The 21714-nt window shown below is 38.0% G+C and overlaps 1 long non-coding RNA gene across 1 annotated transcript in view; it reads left to right on the forward strand.

Moving 5' to 3' along the window:
- Positions 1–723: 723 nt before the first annotated feature.
- Positions 724–21714, forward strand: part of LOC144049382 (uncharacterized) — a 36287-nt gene continuing 15296 nt past the window's right edge. The window contains exon 1 of the long non-coding RNA XR_013293545.1: positions 724–972. This is a non-coding gene — a long non-coding RNA (uncharacterized LOC144049382). The remainder of the gene's footprint in view (positions 973–21714) is intronic.

The following is a 21714-nucleotide window of genomic DNA, read 5'->3' on the forward strand; positions in this document are numbered from 1 at the left end:
GTATTATTTGTGGGAGTAGCTGAAAGCAGAATATATTTTGTGTGCATATGAGGGAAAAAAACATGTAAAGTTCAATTCACATGTGAAAAACATGACGTACTTGAGCCAATATCTCACCTGAATTCGGGCTTAATTCACACACGCATTCACACCTATGGATGGATCTTCAATGAACTGAAATGAATTTTGAACCGTGTAAAGATATGCAATTCTGCACTAATTATTTTAGAATAGCCCACCGTGTGTTAAGAATATTTTCCATCCAAACAAAACAAAATAGACCACTGGAAAACTTAGAGCAAATTGATGGACAAAATAGACCACGCTCCTACACCATTGCGAACTATAACCTCAAAAAAAGAAAGAAAAAGTAATACCTGTCTGACAAGTGTAAAAAAAATAAAAATAATCTAACAAACATTATTGTCTATGTAAAGGCAGATTTTTTTTTTTATATGGCACCAGTAAACATATATTAGTGTAGGTGGGGGGCGGGCGTGGGGGGTTTGAAGGGTCTTCTCATATCAAACGGAAAAAGGGAAAATCGGTTTATAATTTGGGAGAGTTGAGCAATCTACACCTTTTTCAAAGTCCCTGCTCCATTTACTGTAATGTTATGAGCGATCTAGCATCCCTGTCCAAGATGGCCTCCCAGTGGTTACACTTCTTCCCATTGGCTCGCAGCTTGGACGAGACATGAGTGTTCATTTCTATGACATTCACCTGACGTCGTCACGTGACGTACCCAGGAAATGCCGGAAACATCAACCCTTTTTTAAATTTATTTTTTAAACATGTATTTTTGTTTAAAAGAACGCTTGAGGCACTGAATCAACAAGATTATAGCCCCACCGTCCTAGCACTATTGTAAAAGTAATGATAGAGTAATTTATTTATTTATTTATTTACGTACTTATGTGTTTTATCAAAGTGGATGGTGCTGTCGAAATGGAGTTCGTCTTGGAACTTAAGGTAGGCATCTGTTTCTTATTATTTTACTTTTCTCATGCATATGATTGAACGTTTGAACCATGTTGGAATCGTTGGAAACAGTGTTGATTAATGTGTCTTGCTGTGTTTTATCTACCACTACTATCTAAGATCACTTGAGGTTTCACTCTTTGTTTTGGCTGCTTTTATCCGTTAAACGCATTGATAACCATGTGTTCATCTAAATGAAGCAGATGGAAGCTATCTTACCTGAGGATGTAATTCACATTCTAGAGCTTTGCATAAGTTTTGAAATTTAAGTCAGTCTAGTGACTTGTCTAATAAAAACAGTTATTGTCACTATCCATTGTAGTTAGAATCCATCATCCATCCATTGCTTCCCACTTTCCTGTCCTGACACAAATCCATATCTGGTTTTAATATTTCCTTGTTGTTGAGTTTAAGTCTTGCTGATCCAAGGACAAAATAAGTGGAGACACTTCTTTTGTCCTTTGTAAGTGTGTCAATTTAGACGCCCTAATCAATCACAGCGTGCTGGCACGAATGCAACAAATGTCATTGCCATGGTCGCTCAGGTCTTGAATAAACAAATGTCTCTGTCTGCGGTGTAATTGGCCATCAGTGCTGGGAACATTGCATGATTTTTGAGATCTGTGCAACAAGGAACATGCTGTAGTTTTGAACAGAGAACAGTTCTAGTGTGGAAATTGTCTAGAAGATATGAATAGTAGCCCTATAATAGTTGTGGCTTTTGAAACAGCAGTTGGTTATGGGGGTGCCTTCAAATCCCTTAAACTGTCCACTGCTGTCAAGAACAAAAGCGCCCCACATACGTCCAGTGAGTTGTAATGCTTTTTTCAGGCGTAAAGGAGTCTCGGGATAATTGGTAATGGGCAGTGGCAGCCCCCCCCCAAACCCTCTCATGCCACCTGGAGAATCGCACTACCCCATGCTAACCGCTGCCTCTTTACTTCTTGTGCACACACGCACGGCACGGAAAGATGTTCCTTGGAAACAGAAGCAGCGAAAGCTGGCTCTCGGGACGGGGATGTATAAATAGTCCTCACACTGCACAACATGTTCTGTTTTGATGTAATTATGGTGCAGGAAAAGCCCGGTTTAACAATGAGTGCTTTCGGGCAACTGTTAAACTCTTTAACGGAGGGATTCGCTGTTGCAAACGGTTGCACCTGGTTGAGCTTTATGCGTTTTTTTGGACCGGGGGACGATGAGGAGACTGACGTTAAGACGAAGACAAAAAAGCGAGTGCTGAGGGATGGAAGACGACACGCGCTCGTACACAGTTACCGGGGATATCGGGAACTTGATGAGGGCCAGATGTTCTAACTCCACTGCAAAGAGGAAACAAAAGAGGATTACACAAGTTGGGTCAGGGAACTGAATCTTGAGATCTAGTATCTTATTCGGTTTATTAGACAATCAGATTGAGGAGAAAATTGGGTCATGGCAACTTTCCTGAAGTACACCCAAGCTCGGATCAAGTGTCATTTCGATACGGACCCAAATCGATTCAATTATTTGATAATCATACAATTTATTGTAATGTTTTTACCGGGTGTCTTTCTGTAACTTGTGCAGCTTTTTAGTAACTTCTCTGGTCATCCATCCATGCATTTTCTATACTGCAGTACTAATTCTGTTTAGGGTAAAAGGAACCTGGAGCCAATCCAAGCTGATTTTGGACAAAAGGCAGATCTCACACCGGATTAGTAGTTGCCGGTCAATCACTATCTTTGTCATTGCGGTGGTAAATGTATGCACTATGCACACAGGAAATACAGACCTAGCACGTGCTAATTCTTCCTACAAAAAGCAGGAACTCAAAATGCTCAAAATTCTAGTTTCTTTCATATTTAGTCATTTTTCTTTCTCCAGGCCCCTTAGGGTGCCGTTTTTAATATTTCAGCTATAATTGTTAAAATGATTTTAAAAATAATAATAATGATCATTGACATTATGGCAGCACAATCTTTGAGATCAAATTATGACTGTTCAAGCATTTTTATTTTTTTCCAATTCATGTTTTACTTGTGTGTGAGCGTGGCCTGCAATGAATGGTCAAATGAAATCAATGTGAAAGCAGGGTGAAAATAAGTGCTTGGATTTGTAACCACAAGGGGGCGCACTTATCCTATCCCTGCCGCTGCACATGAATTGTCACCGTACAGCAAAAGCAAATCTTTTCCAGCCTATTGTTCCTCTTATAAATCATGAAGTCATGAGTGGGTCTAACATGTGAGGAAATACACAGAACTCAGTCAGTAAATTAACTCTGGCCACCTCAGCACACTGGATGGTGGGGGGATGGGGGGGGTAGTTTGTATTGGTTTAAGTGCATCACTGTCTTAACGACAAACTGCTTTGATTTGTGTATTTCAAACTTTTAAACACTGCATTGAAAACATTATCAGGTCATGTTAGGGATATGTCAAAAGACAATAGTGGTCTAAATCATCTTAACACTTGTTCACGCCCGTGGCATTGAATGATTTGAATTCTTACTCTGGTGAGTTTCCCCCTCTCTGTGAATTAATTAGTCTTTGCCAAAGCGGGCCACATTTGTCATTTGAATTTATGCTAATGAGTGCCAAGATCTCACGGAAGAGCTGATAGGCCAGAGCAGCTGCTCTGTCCTTGCGGGGGCCCGTCTCCCCCCCCCCCCCCCCTTTTTTTTTTTAACTGCTCCATCTCTCCATCTTCTCCTCTGTCTTTCTCCTCATCCCATCTTTTTGAGCGCTTTCCCCTTCAGCGTCGTTCCTTCCCTAGTTTGCTCTTTGCTGCTTGTCTCTCCTTATGTGGCCTTATCATCACAACACCTCCCTTGCGCCAAACCTCCCGCTGGTCCCGGAGGCTGCACGACCTGTCAGGAGAGAGGAGAATGGCCGAGTCCCAGGCTGATAAGGCGGCTAATTATCCGACATGTCTGCACACCGAGGGAAGCGGATGAGCTAACACAAAAAGCAACACTCATACAAACCCGCGTGGCCTGCTGCAAGAACAGTGTCAGACATGCAGTAGGTGCAAACCAGGCAGGTAACTAGGTAAAAGGAAGGGACCAGGAAAAAATAAAGAAGTCAGCGGTCTATTATTTTGAGTAGCTGAACACTCCAGTCTTGATCCAGTAGAAATAAGCACTTTGGCGCTTTTTCGGCAATGCTCGGCTTGCTGGGAGGGGAAAAGTCTGCATTCTGCCCGTTTTTGAAATGTGTTTCAAGTAATGGTCAAGTGGTTGAGACAGTATGTCAGAGGACAATCCAACCGGGCAGAATTATATATTTTCTACTTCTGTGCCGACTGCAAAATGAAGGTCTGGTAGACATATTTGTTAGTATTTCAAGTGGCGCCAAAATGTAACCCTGCGAAGATTTTTTAAGTCCGAAGCATTTGCAGTAGTGTTTATTTTATCAGCCAATTTTGAATTTAGTCTCAGTTTTAGTCCAGTTTAAAGCGTGGTTAAGTTAGTTTTGATCACATTTAGTGAACCTCATCCAGATTTGAATGAGTCAAGTTTTAGTCTTTTTTTTAATAATATTTTTTTAGTCCAACAAAACACAATGTTATTTCTGTAGTTTTTGTTAACAAAAACTGTCAACTGTTTTTTTTTTTTTTTTAATTTATTACGTTTTTCTGGAGAGCTCAGCAGTATTGTTCATTCGGTAATTTTACCGATTTGACATGCCATCATCATTGCATCAATTTTTTATTTTTTTTTGTATGTGGGTGAGTACGTGTATGTGCGTGTTAGTGTGTGTGTATTCATTAGTTCACCTAAAACCTATTAAAAAATCCCATACCGTTCACCTAAACCGAACACTTCCAGTCAGAGTCGTGAGGCCGTCAGGAGACCCGAGGAAGGACCAAAGAAAAGAAAGGAAAGGAAAAACTGTCAACTGTTTGAACCCAGTCCGTTCGGTCCGAAGACAAGTGTTTATCTGAGCTATTTGGCCAGTGATTGTTTTAGTGTTGACTACATGTTTTGCAGGTCTATAACCTCACTGTGCTTTTTACTATCCTCAACCACATGGCTGATAGAACATGGCCAGTTAAGGTCGCTAAACTACAATATGTAACACTTGGTCATATTTTGGTGAAAGGTAAAGCGGCCTAACCTCGCCAGCCAAATTAATAATTGTGATTCACTCGAAGGAGTTTTTTTTACATTATCAATCTGGTACTTCACTAGGCAGACCCGTTCGGGAAAGGCGGGGCTTGCTGTACAATACTTCGAGCTGATTGGACGATGCGGCATCTTTACACATTTTGTTTTGACCAATCAAGGCAACGGATTTGACTAAAATCAAGCATTAGCGGATTGGAGCAAATCATTTCCATCTCATCTTTTTTTTCATTAACTAAAATACAGTATCTTTAGATTTTAGCCTAATCTTTATTTAGTGAACAACATTTTGGTCTCCATCTTCATTATTAGCCCACGAAAATGCATTCTGATTTAATCCCTGTTATTGTTTTGTTAATGTTTTTTTTTAGTCTTGTTTAGTTTAATTTGGTCCAGTGAAAATGTCCATTGATGAAAAGTTTAGTTTAGTTTTTGTTAACAAAATGAACACTAACTTCCAGGCCATTTTTAAGGACGCAAAAAAAGTCAAATGAAGTTAATGTTAAAAACTGCCATTTTGACGACTGCGAAAGTATCCCAAGAGCCGAAATTCCGTTTCTGTAGTGCCCCTAATTGGCTTAGCATGGCATCCCGAAAAGATGCCATATTTATACTTTTTTAGACTTAATCAAATTACATTTGGAACTTTGTGTTTATCACATCGCTCCCAACACCCTAGAGTGTCTTCGGTAATTTGGCTCCGATACATTCCACCTACTCAGAGAGGAAAGTAAGGACTAATGTCATTTTGAGGGGATTATTGTGATCTTTCAACACATCTTTGCGAGGCTTTAAAGAGAGGAAGGGAAGAGCACGGAAAGTGATAAAAACCACACCATAGAGCCTCTGTTTTAACACTCGCATATTCTCCCTCTCTCTCTCTTCTCCGATCTTGCTCATTTCTCCCCTCACAGCACCAAAAGCCATATTATGTGCTTGTCAAGATGGATAAACCCCACAGCCAAATGTTCAGATGAAAACAAATAAGTAGGAGACGTTCATGTAATCGCTTCTGCCAGAGAAAGGCTTTAAGAAGAACATAAACACTTTCTGGAAATGTGCCTCACATGCGCTAATTCCCTCCTGCTTTTGTTTGAGTCTCATTCAACTTCAGGACCATTTTATACTGCGCCGTGATGAGATGTCACTGTTGTAGACACGCTTAAAACTACTTTGCGGCATGGTTAGCATCACCCAAGAAAAATAAGGAGCTCGTATTACCTTTGCTGCTTGTATAACAGCCATGATTATATTCAGGGGAATTTGAAAAGAAAAAAATCCTTAATTAACCCATGCATGATGAATACAGCAAAGGCAAAAAAAAAAGGGGCGGGCTCTGCCACTACTTTTTAAAATGATCAAACTCAGAGTGCCCTATTATCAGGTCATGGTTGCTCTTTGTTTGGAGTGCTGTGTTTTTCTATGGCATGACTGGGTCATTTTCACATGAGAAAAGTCCCCAAACTGTCACTGCACTCCCACAATCCTTCGAGCCAACCCTTTGCATAAAATTCCCATGGTGGTGGTCCTTGGACGGCTCGCAGTCGTATGTTTCCAACGTCCTCAGTCAGATCAAGAGTTTGCTTTGCTTTTCACACCGCAGTGCGGCTTCCAGCTCTGGTGAAGATAGGGGGAAATACAGTGAAAAAAAATGACAATGACCTCTTTCATGTTAAATTACATTTTTTGTCTCTGTCAAGGCAAAAGAAATGGAAAAAAAAAAAAGTAAATTTTTGTCTCTGTCAAGGCAAAATAAATGGGGAAAAAAGTATACACAGCAAAACTGGACAAACTATATAGAGAGAAGGGTGAGCATCCTGGTATAAGAAAAAAAAAAAACACGTCCAAAGTGTCCTGAAGGATGCCCTGAAAGTTAGAGAGAAAAAGCTCTGCTCTTTTTAAATATTGAAGTGTGAGGACACGCAACTTTCCCTTTTCCCAACAACCACTCAGCTCACAAGTCCATTTTCTCCTTTCAATCGTGGCCTTGAACTAAAAGGTCTGCCTCCGTGGTCACCGTTAAAGCTTGAAAGCAATGTTTCAGCTTAACGTCACATCTATGACAACAAATCAGGTTGACCTCAAATGACTTCTAGCGCCGAAGACGCGTATCGACCAAGCAATGCGTGTCAGTTTCACATCATTCATATCACTTATGTCCCGATGGAAGCACAGTTTGCGTTTCCACCGCAAGATGTGGAGTGGTATGGGGATAGTTGCATCAGCTTTGAAAACAGTGCGACGGGGTCAAATTTGGCCCCTATAAATTCTGCTACTCAAATAACAAAGACTTTTTTTTTTTTTTTGCAAATTTAACTTCAAAAGTCCAGAGTGCCACTTTTGACCCCTGCATGGGGCCATCTAGTGGATGAATATTGCACTTACATGAGCCAGAGTGGTGGTGACAAGATGGCTGGCAACAAAACCATCTTCTCAGCAAACCATCACATGGTAAAATTGTGTTTTTTTTTTGTTAATCTATTTCATATCATGTTGCACAATGCCTAGGAGTATGTTTAATATATATATTTTGATAAATTAGCAACTCTGAGCTAGTTAAAAAAAAAAACGGTTAAAATTGAAAAAACATATATTTTGGTGTTCAGTGAACTTATAGCAGTCATTTAATGTATAATTGATAATTTTCTAAAGAAGAAAAGGGTTCTTGGGTTCTCCAGGGTTAAGGTAAAAATTCTATTTCTGGAAATGTTCGGGCTAACCCACTTACATGCGTGAACTTACTCCAGCATACCTATTCTCATCTAAACCGAAACGCACGGACAACGTCAAATACTTTGTAGATGTCATTTCCGATTTTAACTTTCTACAGCCAATAAAGACATTATATTCATGTCAATCACCACTCTAGTAAAATCGTCAGTTTCCTCCTTGTCCAAAAGTGCAGTTCTGTTCTGCGTCGCCATGTTTCACCATTAATACACTGACATTTTCACCGTAGAAAGAAAATAACGTGAAAACCCTGCAGATAAATCAATGTATTCAGGTTAGGTTTGTTTAACGAGTCGCAACGTAAGATGGCTCCGTTCGATCGAGGTACCCTCATACGGGTTTATATGAACAAACATTCAGGTTAGAAAAAGGGTTTCATTTGGGTTTTTGTGCGTTTTTACGTGGCCTTTCAAAATCCGAATATTGCCAGTATTCCGGGTTTTAAGAGGGTTATTGATCGCATCTAAATGTAGTCCATGTGTGTCTGATTAAACCTAAGATTCTCATTTAACATTTATAAAATGAATGTTCATTTATTAAATTTAAAGAATCGCCGCAAACGATGATGCAAACATTCATGTAAGACTTGCTTTTAAGAGTTAAAGCTTCACTTTCCTTTCTTTTCTTTGGTCCTTCCTCGGGTCTCCTGACGGCCTCACGACTCCGACTGGAAGTGTTCGGTTTAGGTGAACGGTATGGGATTTTTTTTAATAGGTTTCAGGTGAACTAATGAATATACACACACACATAATCACCCACATACAAAAAAAAAAAAGGAGAGCAATGATGATGACATATCAAATCGGTAAAATTACTGAATGAACAATACTGAGCTCTCCAGAAAAAAAAAAAAGTTAAAGCTCCGAAATAGGTAAGCACGTTAGGTCTCTGGGCCAGCTGGCAGGTTTCTAGCTGGGAAGTCCTGGCGACTCTAATGCGAGGGCAGTCGAGGGGCTAAAGAATGACCAGGCCTCCTCCAGACTCGGTTGCTCCAACTAAATGGAGCAGATCAATCACGCCGGACGCCACTGTGACGATGTGTTAAGGATCCGTGGCACGGCACAGTGTTTTTGGACAGCCTTTTGCGGGACCGGCTTGCTGACTGGCAGATGCACACGGCCATTCCTCTCTCTTTCCTTTTGGCCCGCCAAGCAGATGGCGGTGGCAAGGACGCGGGCAGCAAAGCCCGCTCTCAAGCTGTAGACGCTCGTGATAAGAGAGACTCGGGGTAAAGCGGAATCTGCTGCGGGAGCTCATGCGGGGCTGATGAGGATTGGAGGGTAGACCTGTCAGCCGGGTCTGGGTTGGATCACAGGTCTGGTCTGGCCTGAGGCAAGGGTCTATGAGGCGTGGCTCTGAGTAGTGGTTTGGGGATAAAGCGGCAATGGAGGTTCCAGACAGTGATGCAGTATGGTAACATGTCTGAGGCTTCCCTGGCTCAACATCTGTCGGAGTGCATGTGTACGTCCCATGAGGTAGTGCAAGCTCTGTGTTTTGTGGCATCCAGAGATTGGGCCAGTCTAGCCTTATAGTGAGACACTCAAGAGGCACAGTTGGAGGAAAATGTGACCTACATTACCCTATAGGAGAAACGCTGCATAGTTTGGTTGCAGGGAACATTCGCAACTTGGTCTTTATAGATTTAAATTTTGGTAATCGCAAACTTGATTTACAGTGAAACCTCTGAAGTTGATCACAATCCATTTTTTGACTATCATTGGCCACAATGACTTCCAAGTTTTAATTCCTTTTATTTATTTTAATTTTTTTTTACTGGAGAGCTCAGTATTGTTCATTCGGTAATTTTACCGATTTGACATGTCATCATCATTCCTCTCCTTTTTTTTTTTTTGTATGTGGGTGATTATGTGTGTGTGTGAGTGTGTGTGTATTCATTAGTTCACCTAAAACCTATTAACTCTTTGACTGCCAGACGTTTTCAGAAAAGGGATGCCGTGGGTGCCAGCCGATTTAAGCATTTTTGACTGATCTTTCAAGGTCCACAGAAAATTATGTGTTTGGACTATGGAAACACACATACTACCAAATGAAAGATTGGACTCTCATCTTTCATCAGAAAAAAAAGTTTGTTTCTACCTTATTCCGTTTTTCAGTAATCAACAATAGAAAATGGTTAGTTTCACCTCTGTTTTGAAAAAAAACGTCTTTTAACGTCTTTGGCACTCCTCCATAGGATTTTACTAAACGTCATTTAACGTTTTTGGCAGTCAAAGAGTTAAAAAAAAAAATCCCATACTGTTCACCTAAACCCAACACTACCAGCCAGAGTCGTGAGGCCGTCAGTTTTAATTCCAATGTAGGCGGCGCAGTGCCACAATCTTTTTTTTTTTTTTTTTTTTTTGGGTTGACTTCAGTTGTTCAAATTCAAAATACATGTTAGGCATACAAAATGTAGGCAGCAGGGTGGAGTTGTGGTTCCAGTGTCTGCCTTCACATACACGACCAGCCACACTCGACAAGCACTGGGTTCTAATCTCGGCTCAGGCCCCTCTTGTGTAGAGTTTGCATGTCCCCTCCTATTATTTGGGGGGACTCCGACTTCCACTCAAATTCAAAAAAACAGGTTCGGCTCCCTGCACACCAAACAAGTGACCACTGCTAATAAACCAGCAAGTTGCAATAAAAAAAACTGTGACATAGTATCTGACATTTGGAGACTGCATAGAATATACTATACTGTTATTATTATTATTTCTTTACTGAACCACAAAAACATGGCATGATTGTAAAGGAAGAAGCAGATTGCCACAAGTTCCACTGTGATGCTCGCAGTTGAAGGGTTCATGTAAAATGCCACCGGCGGTTCAATTTTAATCCATTTGTTATTTGTGTCTTTGTGTTAGAAAAACAGTCGCAAAGAGTATTAGCTTGTCACAGCGCTTTGTTTACTCTCCAACAGTGAATCCTCCCACTAACTGTTTAATGCTAATGCTTTTTTTTTTTTATATGAAAGGCTTCAAAGCGTCCAAATAACGGTCAGTAACAGCTCTGAAAAAGCATATCGGTCTCTCTGTATTTAAGCTTAACCATTGTAAAATAAAACTAAAATAAGGTGTAACAGACTGTAAAATGTCTGACAGGAATGCATGAAGTCATGTTTTCAATAGGATTTAATCCTATGGATGCTCATTGATCTGAAGTCTCACAATATATGAATGATTACCTCTCATCATCATGATGGTGCAAAACTGAAATTGTTTAACTTATGACACATTCATTCACTGTAAAAATGGATTGGTTAAAAAAAATACCAATCTAGTTGACTAAGCTCATATTGGCTTGATTAACCAATAGATTGGTCAGACATTGACCATCCCCGGTTGCTACGGGCATACCAATTTTATTGGTTAGGCAAACAACCAATGAAATTGGTTACAATAGAAAGAAAGTCTAGATAGATCATTTGGAAATATATTTATTGTATCAAAAAAAATGTCAGCTTCTAACAGCTTCGGACAGGCTAGATGGGTCAAATTGAACCTTTTCTTGGGTCAATTTGACCAATCCGTTTTTAGGGTGTGTGGAAGGCTGCATAAACCTCATTAGCTCTGTGCTTCAGGTATGTATGTTTTTTTTGCATAATGGCTGCACATCCCACAATGCAACACAAAAACTGAGCTGCATTGTGTGAGGTGGTGTCAATTTAGGGCTAGTAGTACTGTTATTTTATCATCAGAAATTGCGTTTTCGCCTATTTCTGTATTGCACAGTATTCCTTTTTAACCACACAACGATCAAAATAAGATACATATAGTGGTCCATGGCTGGAACGGATTAATTGTTTTTCCATTCATTTCAATGGGATACATTGCCTCTGATTGCAAATGTTTCAGATTAAAATTGGAGCACGGATTAAATTACATTATTATATTTATAATTATATACATATAATTTATATATTTTTTATAATTTATAATATATATTATAATATATTATTATTATTATTATATTATAATAAATTACACTGTGCTTAGTTATATTACAACAAAATCGCACAGTTTGGCTGTTACTTTGACGGGTATTTAATCAAACTGAAACTTTAATGTGCCTCTCTCGCTTTGTGAATTTTTATAACCGATAGGGAAACCCTAAAAAAAATTCTACTCGTCTTCTCTAATAACCTTGGATGATTACCAGCTCCGGCCGATGACTCCTACAACTACTACTTATCAGTATGATCGCTGTCTAGCCAGTACTCTGGACACTGTAACTAATTGGAGATCCTTTTTTTTGTTATCGCTCCCCTTCTGGTGGTTGAAATGTAAACAGGGGTGTGATGAAAGTGCCCTTATGGCATGGAGGGAAGCGAGCGAGGCCACTCCGGCACTTACACGTCACGCCTTATGAATAAGTAATGGTACTGGACGTGTAGCGGTTAGTCATAGAGGAGCAAGGTCCGCGCATCAACTCCACCTCTGTTTGCCTTGTACATATTTCATAGGATTCAGGGGTGGAGAAACGTTCTATGGAACAGGGGGGGGGGGGGGGGGCAGGGGGGGGGAATAAAAGGCAGCTCACACAGACTCTTCTGTTCACTGTCACGGGCCTGCGACGCTTAACAATACCAAGGATACTCTCTTTCCTGATGCAAGTTCATGTTGTTTTTCCTCCTCCTGCGTGTTCCCGCCACTTGACAACAAAATGAAGCAGACCCGCCGATGCGCTCACTGCAAAGCGGGGAGAAACACAGCACAGGTTGTTAGTGTTAGTTTTAACAATTAAGACAAGTTTTCCTTACAGAGTCCAGATGACCATTTCCTCGAGGACTCTTGATTAAACCTGGCGTGGAAAAGTACACATAAGCCTTCATGATTCCGACGAAGAAATAAAACAGTTAAAAGTTGGATTACTTAACGTGTTTATATGATGTCACTCATTACCTGTTTGATGTTTTGCATTAGCTGCGGAGCGCTCTTAAAACACGCTTTAAATAGCTTCAATTGAGCTACAACCTCCGCGCATCCATACGCAGTATCTAATATGCTCCGCATACTCGATGCTCCATCGAACAGCCATGTTGATTATTAAAACGAGCTGCCCGCTGAATGGACTCGACTGACGCTGACGGTTCCGCCGCCAATCGATGACCTTGGCGATGTCGTAATGGAGGTCGTGTTATCCGATTAGATCTGGATCCTATTTACTCGCTGCTCAAGCAACACCTTGAATTATTGATTGAAAGGAAGGAAAGACGTCCTTCAGAACAATATTACACACAGAAGAGCTCTCAGGAAGTAACAAGCGTATCGTCGTCAATTAATTGGTCCGTTATGTGTTAACCCTTAACCTTTCCCTGTCTTCTGAGAGGGGAAGGGGGGGGACGCATGCATATAGACTTTTTTTTTTTTAATTTTAAACACTATATAAGAGTAATGGGGAGATGTGTCTTAGTTAAAAGTAATATATTTTCAATTAATTAATAAGGAAGTGGTTAGTAAATTGAGACGTCATTATTATTGTTTCAGTGTATACTTTTCTGACAATTTTGTTGGTGCGCCATGACATTTTTCGAGTGTAAAAGTTTGGGAAACACTGGACTAGGAATTAACTATGCATAGAGGGACCCAATCACTTGGTTTTGGTTTTCAGCTGTGCTTTCTTCATTTTTAATTTTCCGTTTCAGCCAAGAATTTTTATTTCGGTCCCCGACCCCCCAACACCAAAAAAGTCCAAACAGTTTCCCTCAAAATACTGTTTGTTGAGGCCTATAGAAAGATTGATGGCACTGAGCTTAAATTTTCATACCCAGAGAAATTTAGTCCAAAAACAGAGATTTTCTTTTTTTTTTTTTTTTTCCTGGAGAAAAATAGAGATTTTCTTTTGTCAGTTCCACACTGTAGAACTTCCCCGCTCAGACACAGTCCACACATAGCAGCACATTGATCTTGAGCGTAGAAGAAAAGGTTTGCAGTGGAGAAAATCAAAGTGAAAAGAAAACACATCATCTTTTAAGTGCTCATCCAGGCCACGTCTTCAAACATCACTTGCTACATTGCTTAAATGCAAGGAAGGTTTCCTCTTTGCTTCCAATTCTTTTTATGGGAAGTTGTTGCTTCACCTCCCCGGTTCCCGCCTGCTTCACTTTTTACAGTTTGAGGCAATTTCAACCATTTTCACTGACAGCGTTTTTTTTTGTTGCCAGGGGATGCAGCTTACCTGAACTGTGCTGCACGGGCAAATATTTTCTCGACAAAAAGAACACATTAAGTGTGCCTAACCTCTTGCCAGGATACAACCATTGTACAAGCACTTCCTTCTGAGGTGGAACATGAATGGAAAAGGTCGCGAGCAGAGCCTCGGATGTACACCTCTAAATATAAAATATCTAGCCCTTGTCTGTTTGCAGTATTTTTTTCCTTTTTGGAGCAGGTTAATTGGAGGCGATTGTTGCGCGGTCACTTGCCGCAGGCGAGAAAGCCGACGGCCACGCAATCTGTGCCTCTCTCTTGTCTGAGTTAGTGTACGGCTGATAAGCATACAGTACATTCGCGGGAAAATGAAGGCAATTTACTCAATTTAATAGCAAGCTTCAAAGACCAGCCAACCTGAGACAAATTAAAATGATTCTGTTCAAATGGAATGATTTAACTACACGGCCACACAAAGAGAGTCTTTTTAAAAAAAAAATAATAATAATTTATTTTTTCTGGAGAGCTCAGTATTGTTCATTCGGTAATTTTACCAATTTGACATGTCATCATCATTGCTCTCTCTTTTTTTAAATTTTATTTATTTTTATTTTTATTTTATTTTATTTATTTTTTCTGGAGAGCTCAGTATTGTTCATTCGGTAATTTTACCAATTTGAATGTCAACATCATTGCTCTCTCTTTTTTTAAATTTGATTTTTTATTTATTTATTTTTTTTAATTTTTTTATTTTTTTTATTTCTTTTTTCTGGAGAGCTCAGTATTGTTCATTCGGTAATTTTACCAATCTGACATGTCATCATCATTGCTCTCTCTTTTTTATTTTTTTTATTTTATTTTATTTATTTATTTTTTATTTTATTTATTTTTTCTGGAGAGCTCAGTATTGTTCATTCGGTAATTTTACCGATTTGACATGTCATCATCATTGCTCTCTCTTTTTAAATTTTTTTTTAAATTTAATTTAATTTTATTTATTTTTTGTATGTGTGTGTGCGTGCGAGAGTCTCTCCTGCTAGTCCCCAAGTTATTATCATTATTATTATTATTATTGTTTTTTTAAATGAATTCAGCTGAATCGTCAGCCATTGTTTTAGTTGAAGGTGAAGTAAGACGTTATGGCGAAATGGCCGCGCGATACTTCACAAGGAGTTATATGTGGGTCACGCTGTGTTCCTGGAGGCCAAACTGCAGGCTGCAATTGAGGGATTTGGCTGAGTCAGCATCTCTGCGGGGACCAGGATGCAGCGCTTTGTTCCGCTGTGACTAGGCAACCAGCCTCAATGTTTTGTGCATGCATGCAACTGCTGTCCCTCTCTTTAATTTAAGTCTGCCCGTGTCCCACTTAGAAGCCATGCAAGTCAGGCCAACGCACTTAAACTTCACAATATGTCCTACTTGGGCTAGGAGGCACGTCGTTTTTTTTTTTTTTTTACAATGCGGCGATATATTTTCTGTTGCGATACGGGATGAAATATCATATCGCTATTTACATTTTGAAATGCTTGTTTTGGTTCTGCTGGATAGATCTGCGCTACTCTCTGTGTGGCAGACAGACCTCGATTGGAATCAAAATAAATATTTGCATGTCATTGTTATAGGCTAGTTTTTTTTTTCTCATAGTGCCCAGTTTTGCTGTTTGCACGTTTGCATGTAAAGGATGACTTAGTGCAGTAACAAGCAACAGTGGCAAAGAAAGATGTGACATTTAAGTACAGACATTATTCACGTAAGGTAAGGGTAGCATTAGTGCCGTAGTGCTGACCTATGACAGATGGAAGTCATCAAGCAAAGATAAAGTGACCAGTAGTTTGCTAATTGCACTGTATTAACTGTATCTGATATACTTGTTTATTTATTTATTGTTGCCAGGACAATTTTATGGGTTATGCATTATTCATTATTACTCATTTTTAGTGTACTATTTGTTTTACTTAATAGGATATTTGCCAACAGCCTACTTCTGCCTAACGGATTATAGTCAATATATATATATGTAAAAAAGAAAAAAAAAGGAAGGAAAAAAAGGCAATGTTCTTTTTCAATGTCTAGCTATTTGTTTTGAATTCCTTTTTATTTGCACAATTAGATATTTAACAAGAACATATATACTTATAGAAAAGATATACATCATGTAATGCCATTCAGCCCAAAAATATTGGTTTGTCTTTTGGGTCATACATAGGGGGTGTGGCCAATAATGTATTCTCATAAGAATCACGATTCTCATTCAGTACAATTCAGAATCGATTTTAAACGTCCCAAAATTGATTTTATTTAAATTATTTTATACTGTCTTCTCTTTGTTTGTGTGTGCCTTTATTGGGAGCGCTGTTCATGTTGTACCCGATTTGGCTACTTAGAGGCAGTGGGGATCCACACGGTCTGATACACTGTTAAGTTGTAGCCACATTAGAGGGTAGAAGGAAAAAGTCACCATCAAGTGATTCCAATAAAAGTTAGTTTTTTTTTGCAGTGTGGAGCCGTTCTTTTGAAGGATAAAAGTGCCGCGAGTAAAGCGCTAATTAGCATTAGCGAGTCGGACTGGAGTAGATCATTACGATTCCGACAACATCTTTAGATTGAAGCAAAAATCATTGCCAATCAAATCATTTTGAATCAAAAATCGTTCTTAATCGGAAATTGATTCTGAATCGAATCGCACACCCAAAAATCGGAATCGAATCGTGAGACATTCAAAGATTCCCTGCGTCCTTGCCACCGACATCTGCGTTTTTTTTCTAATCAGAAATTGAGAGCATACTTTTTATATTACTTTAAACGTACCAAACCCTTAAGCTATGTGATTCATTTCTGTGAACTTATAAATCATGACTTTATGATTGACAAGATGCCAGATTAAAATGGCCTTCAGGCCAATGAGAAGTCTGGCATGTCTTTTCCACCATTCCACATTGATTTCACCTCGGGTTTACCAATTATATGCCCAATGCTTGTAATTTACTCGTGTATAGAAACATTTTTAATCCTGGTGACATTATCTGCTATTTTTTTTCTGAAGCATTAGCAGCATTTTATGGCATTTGTAACAAAGATAGTTTATTTCAGAAATCCCTTCGAGGTATACTTCTTATGTGGAATAACTGTGATTGTTTGCTGTACACAACCGACACGCAGGTAAACCCCCTTCTATCGAGTCAGTGTGAAATGAATAAACTCTGTCTTGAGGTTGCTGAGATTCAAAAGGTGTTGACCAGAACCGGCACGGAACTCAATTCTTAATGTCGGCAAAGACAGAGGACCGAGATGTTAGGATGATGCAAATGGATATATTGTGTTCACGATTTCGCAACGCCAACGTCGTGATGAATAATAAAGTCCTATTCATTTCTTCCATCTTTGGTCCGATCCGATGGAACTCCCGTAGCTTTTTTCTTGGGAATGAATACCTGAACTGAACCGAAGTTACACAGAAAATGTCGTGTACCAAATTCATCTGAGGAACCAACAATGAATCAGTTTTATATGTACAGTGGCTTCAAAACAATCACTTGAATTCTGTGCAAATAGCTGATTGAACAAATAAATATTTAGTGATTAAATGGAGCTATAGCAATCAAATCGCTCCTTTTCAAAAAGTTTACTGTGGAACGAAAGCTTTGTCCGACAAGTGGAATTAAGAACCACTGTTACATTCATTATCATCAATACCGTTTTAAAATATTTTTAAAAAATATATGTTTTTTTCCATTTCCTCCGTTTGGTTGTTGTTGTTGTGAAAAGCACATAATGATAATAATAATAATTTAACCTTTTTAAAGATTTTTTTTCCCCCCCTAATGCATTTCAATAGGCGTCAGTTATTTGCAAATTTCCGCTATTTCAGTCACTATTCCCCACAAATAGCATGTATTTATGGCCTGACGCTAGAATATCATGTAAATAATCTATCTCGTGCCTCTAAATTTAATTTGAATTATTATTTTAAAGACATCACACCTTGGCAAGATAAATCTATCAGAGACAGCTGAGACAGAAGTCGTATTTTGATCAAAAATCTATATATATATTTTTTTGCCTTAAACATCTCCACCTCAATGAAATTGATGAATGTTTTAATTTTTAATTTTCATTTTTTTTAAATTTTTTATTATTTTTTCTTTCCTGGAGAGCTCAGTATTGTTCATTCTGTAATTTTACCGATTTGACATGTCATCATCATTGCTCTCCTTTTTTTAAATTTTTTTTTAAATACTTTTTATTTTTATTTTTTTGTATGTGGGTGGTTATATGTATGTGTATGTGCGTGCGTGTGTGTGTGTGCATGCGAGTGAGTGTGTATTCATTAGTTCACCTAAAACCTATTGGAAAAAAAAAATTGATGAATGTAATATAATCAGCATTTGGTCCATTTTTTTTTACATTTTATTTTATTTTTTGTGTATGTGTGCATGTCTGTAAAAAAGTGAAAACTTATTTTAGGAAGGAGACATTATTAGACAATGAAATAGCACCAAACACACACAAACTCTATTTGTTCCAGAAGGAAAACTGGCAGAAAGAAACTTACAGGGTTGCTGACGTGATTTTGACCACATTATTAGATGAATTAGGAAAACAGTAGGCTGCAGTATTTCAAATTTACAACTGACAGCGCAACTGCAACGTGTGGCTTTCCTCTTGTGTGTTGTTTGTAAATAGTAACTCATCCGACCACGCATGAACTAAAAGTGGTTTCACCAGTTGTCACAAGCAAGTTTGTAATAAGGATGAAAACAACTTGATGATTTATTGTCGATTACAGTATGTTGCAGTCGGTTGGAATTAACAGCCATATTAATCTGGCATTCCTCTGGTGCTCAGCACGATAGCATTGAAACAAAAATGATGTGTTGTCACTTTCTGAGTTGGTCCAATCAACAGGATTGATTGAATTTTTTTATAAAAAAAATTCTCGCTTAAAAAAAAAAAAATCATTCACTGCCATTGACGGCTATAAACATAAAAAAAATATTTTAAATATTTTTATTAGTTAAACATTTTTTTCCCACTTTTGTTAGCAAGAGTATGAAAACCTAGAATTTTTTCATTGTACATTTAGAACAGAAGTCAAATTTGTGATTGATCGTGAGTTAACTAGTGAAGTCATGCGATTAATTACAATTAAAAAATTATAATCGATTAATTACAATTAAAAATTGTAATCGATTAATTACAATTAAAAATTGTAATCGATTAATTACAATTAAAAAATTGTAATCGATTAACTCTTTGACTGCCAAAAACGTTAAATAACGTTTAGTAAAATCCTATGGAGGAGTGCCAAAGACGTTAAAAGACGTTTTTTCAAAACAGAGTTGAAACTAACAATTTTCTATTGTTGATTACTGAAAAACGAAATAAGGTTGAAACAAACTTTTTTTTCTGATGAAAGATGAGAGTCCAATCTTTCATTTGGTAGTATGTATGTTTCCATAGTCCAAACACAACATTTTCTGTGGACCTTGAAAGATCAGTCAAAAATGCTTAGATCGGCTGGCACCCACGGCATCCCTTTTCTGAAAACGTCTGGCAGTCAAAGAGTTAATTACAATTAAAAATTGTAATCGATTAATTACAACTAAAAATTGTAATCGCCCCTTGCCCCTAATTGTTATAATATATATATATTTTCAATGAATTTATGGCCGTGAATGAGCTAAGCTAATGAAAACAAATCTAAATGTAATCACTAAATGATAGAAAAACATGGGACGCAGGCTAAAATCTATAAAGTGTAACTTAAATTATGGCGCGTGAATATGGCCAAATGTTGACTTAAAACACAAAGTGCAATACGTATCATGTTTGTGTCTAAATTATTGGACTTCAATGTGACAACACATTATTAGAGAACCCAACATTAGTGTCTGTGTTAAATGCTGAATTCACTTGGATGTTGATATAAATCCGACAAAGTTGCGCGTCTTATCCCAGCCTCGAAGGTCTGCGTAGTTCTTAACTGACTGGAGCACGGGGCTCTCTTGCATTTAATGCTTTTCAGTGGAGAATTTATTTGAGTGGGAACACATTCCATCATGCCAAAGGAAAGTGTCCCTGACCCACAATTTACTTAAACACTACATAAATGCATAGTGAGCTACGGCTCCCACAAGCCTATTCAGAAGCAAAGACGTGATGACAGGGATTTTTCTCCAACATGATCTGATTGCGCCTTTGCCTATTTCTCTCATGACCTTCATTTTCTTGAGGGATGTTTGACACCACTTTTTTTTGTGATACCGATACTCAAATCTTCAGTACTCACCGGTACCGATACCAAGTGTCGATACCATTAGTACTTATGATACATAAAATTTCCACACCAAAAAAAACAATGACAGATAATTTAAGAAAATGTAAATACATATCCCAACTACAATTATATGTTTTCAACTTGCTCATAAAAGTAATTTAGCATAGAGCACACACTATTATTAATTAATTAATTATTTTTTAAAATATATAAATAAGATGAAACAAATAATCCAGTGGCCAGAAAAAAAATCAAAATATGTGGTTGCACAACTTCTCTTTAAGAAATACAGCGAAGTGCAAATAATTCAATTCAATACAATAGGGCTTCAAGTAATTTATTAACTCATTCACTGCCATTGACGGCTATAGACGTCAAGAATTCATTTGAACTATTTATTAGTTTCACATTTTTTCTACTTTTGTTAACAAGAGTATGAAAACCTAGAACATTTTTTACTGTACATTTATAACAGATATCACATTTGTGATTAATATTGAGTTAACTAGTGAAGTCATGTGATTAATTACAAAAAATAAATAAATAATCGCCTGATGCTCCTAATAAAAAAAGAAGAAAAGATTATTAAAAATTAGGGGTGTCAGACGATTAAATTTTTAAATTGTAATTAATCGCATGACTTCAATAGTTAACTCACGATTAATCCCACTTTTTTTATCTGTTCCAAATGTACAGTAAAAAAATTCTAGGTTTTCATACTCTTGTTAACAAAAGTGGAAAAAAATGTGAAACTAATAGAAATAGTTTAAATGAATTTTTCACGTCTATAGCCGTCAATGGCAGTGAATGAGTTAATATCTACCATGTCAAGAATTCCTCAAGCTGTTTAATTAGATCTTGTTTTGAAATCCATGCTTTTAATTTAGAAGGCTGCTCTGTATTTCCGTTTCCTGTTTCACGTTCTCCGTTCATTACAAATATAATGTAGCATGTATGAGAGCTACAATTGGCATTTACAAGGGCCGTAAACGGCACGTTCTATTTTTTAGCACCGCAGCTCACGACGTTAGCGAGACAATTAAACATGGCAAAGTTACGTGAGCTACAAACACAGATATAGAGGTGATATTACTCGCTACAAGTACTTATTCTCAGTAACGCACTCCGAAATGGCGCTGCCGGAAGTAATGAAATGAACACGTGTTACCTCATAAGGGGACACAGGAAACAAACGAGACGGAACTAAACTTTCGTTCCCCGCAGTCTTTCACCGAAACATGGCTACGAGAGCGGGGGACGATACCAGTATCGATATCCGTCGCGAGTACTTTTTTATTTTTTATTTTTTAAATTTATTATTATTATTATTATTATTTTTATTATTTATTATTATTATTATTTAAAAATATATATATTTTTATTTTTTATTTTTTTTACTTGGTTCCAACTCAGTTTCTGCATCTATATAAATGAAATAGGAGTCGAGCCACTTGTGCGGAGAAGAAGAT

The sequence above is a fragment of the Vanacampus margaritifer genome, chromosome 3 (genome assembly GCF_051991255.1).
Source record: "Vanacampus margaritifer isolate UIUO_Vmar chromosome 3, RoL_Vmar_1.0, whole genome shotgun sequence".
NCBI classification, from domain to species: Eukaryota; Metazoa; Chordata; class Actinopteri; order Syngnathiformes; family Syngnathidae; genus Vanacampus; species Vanacampus margaritifer.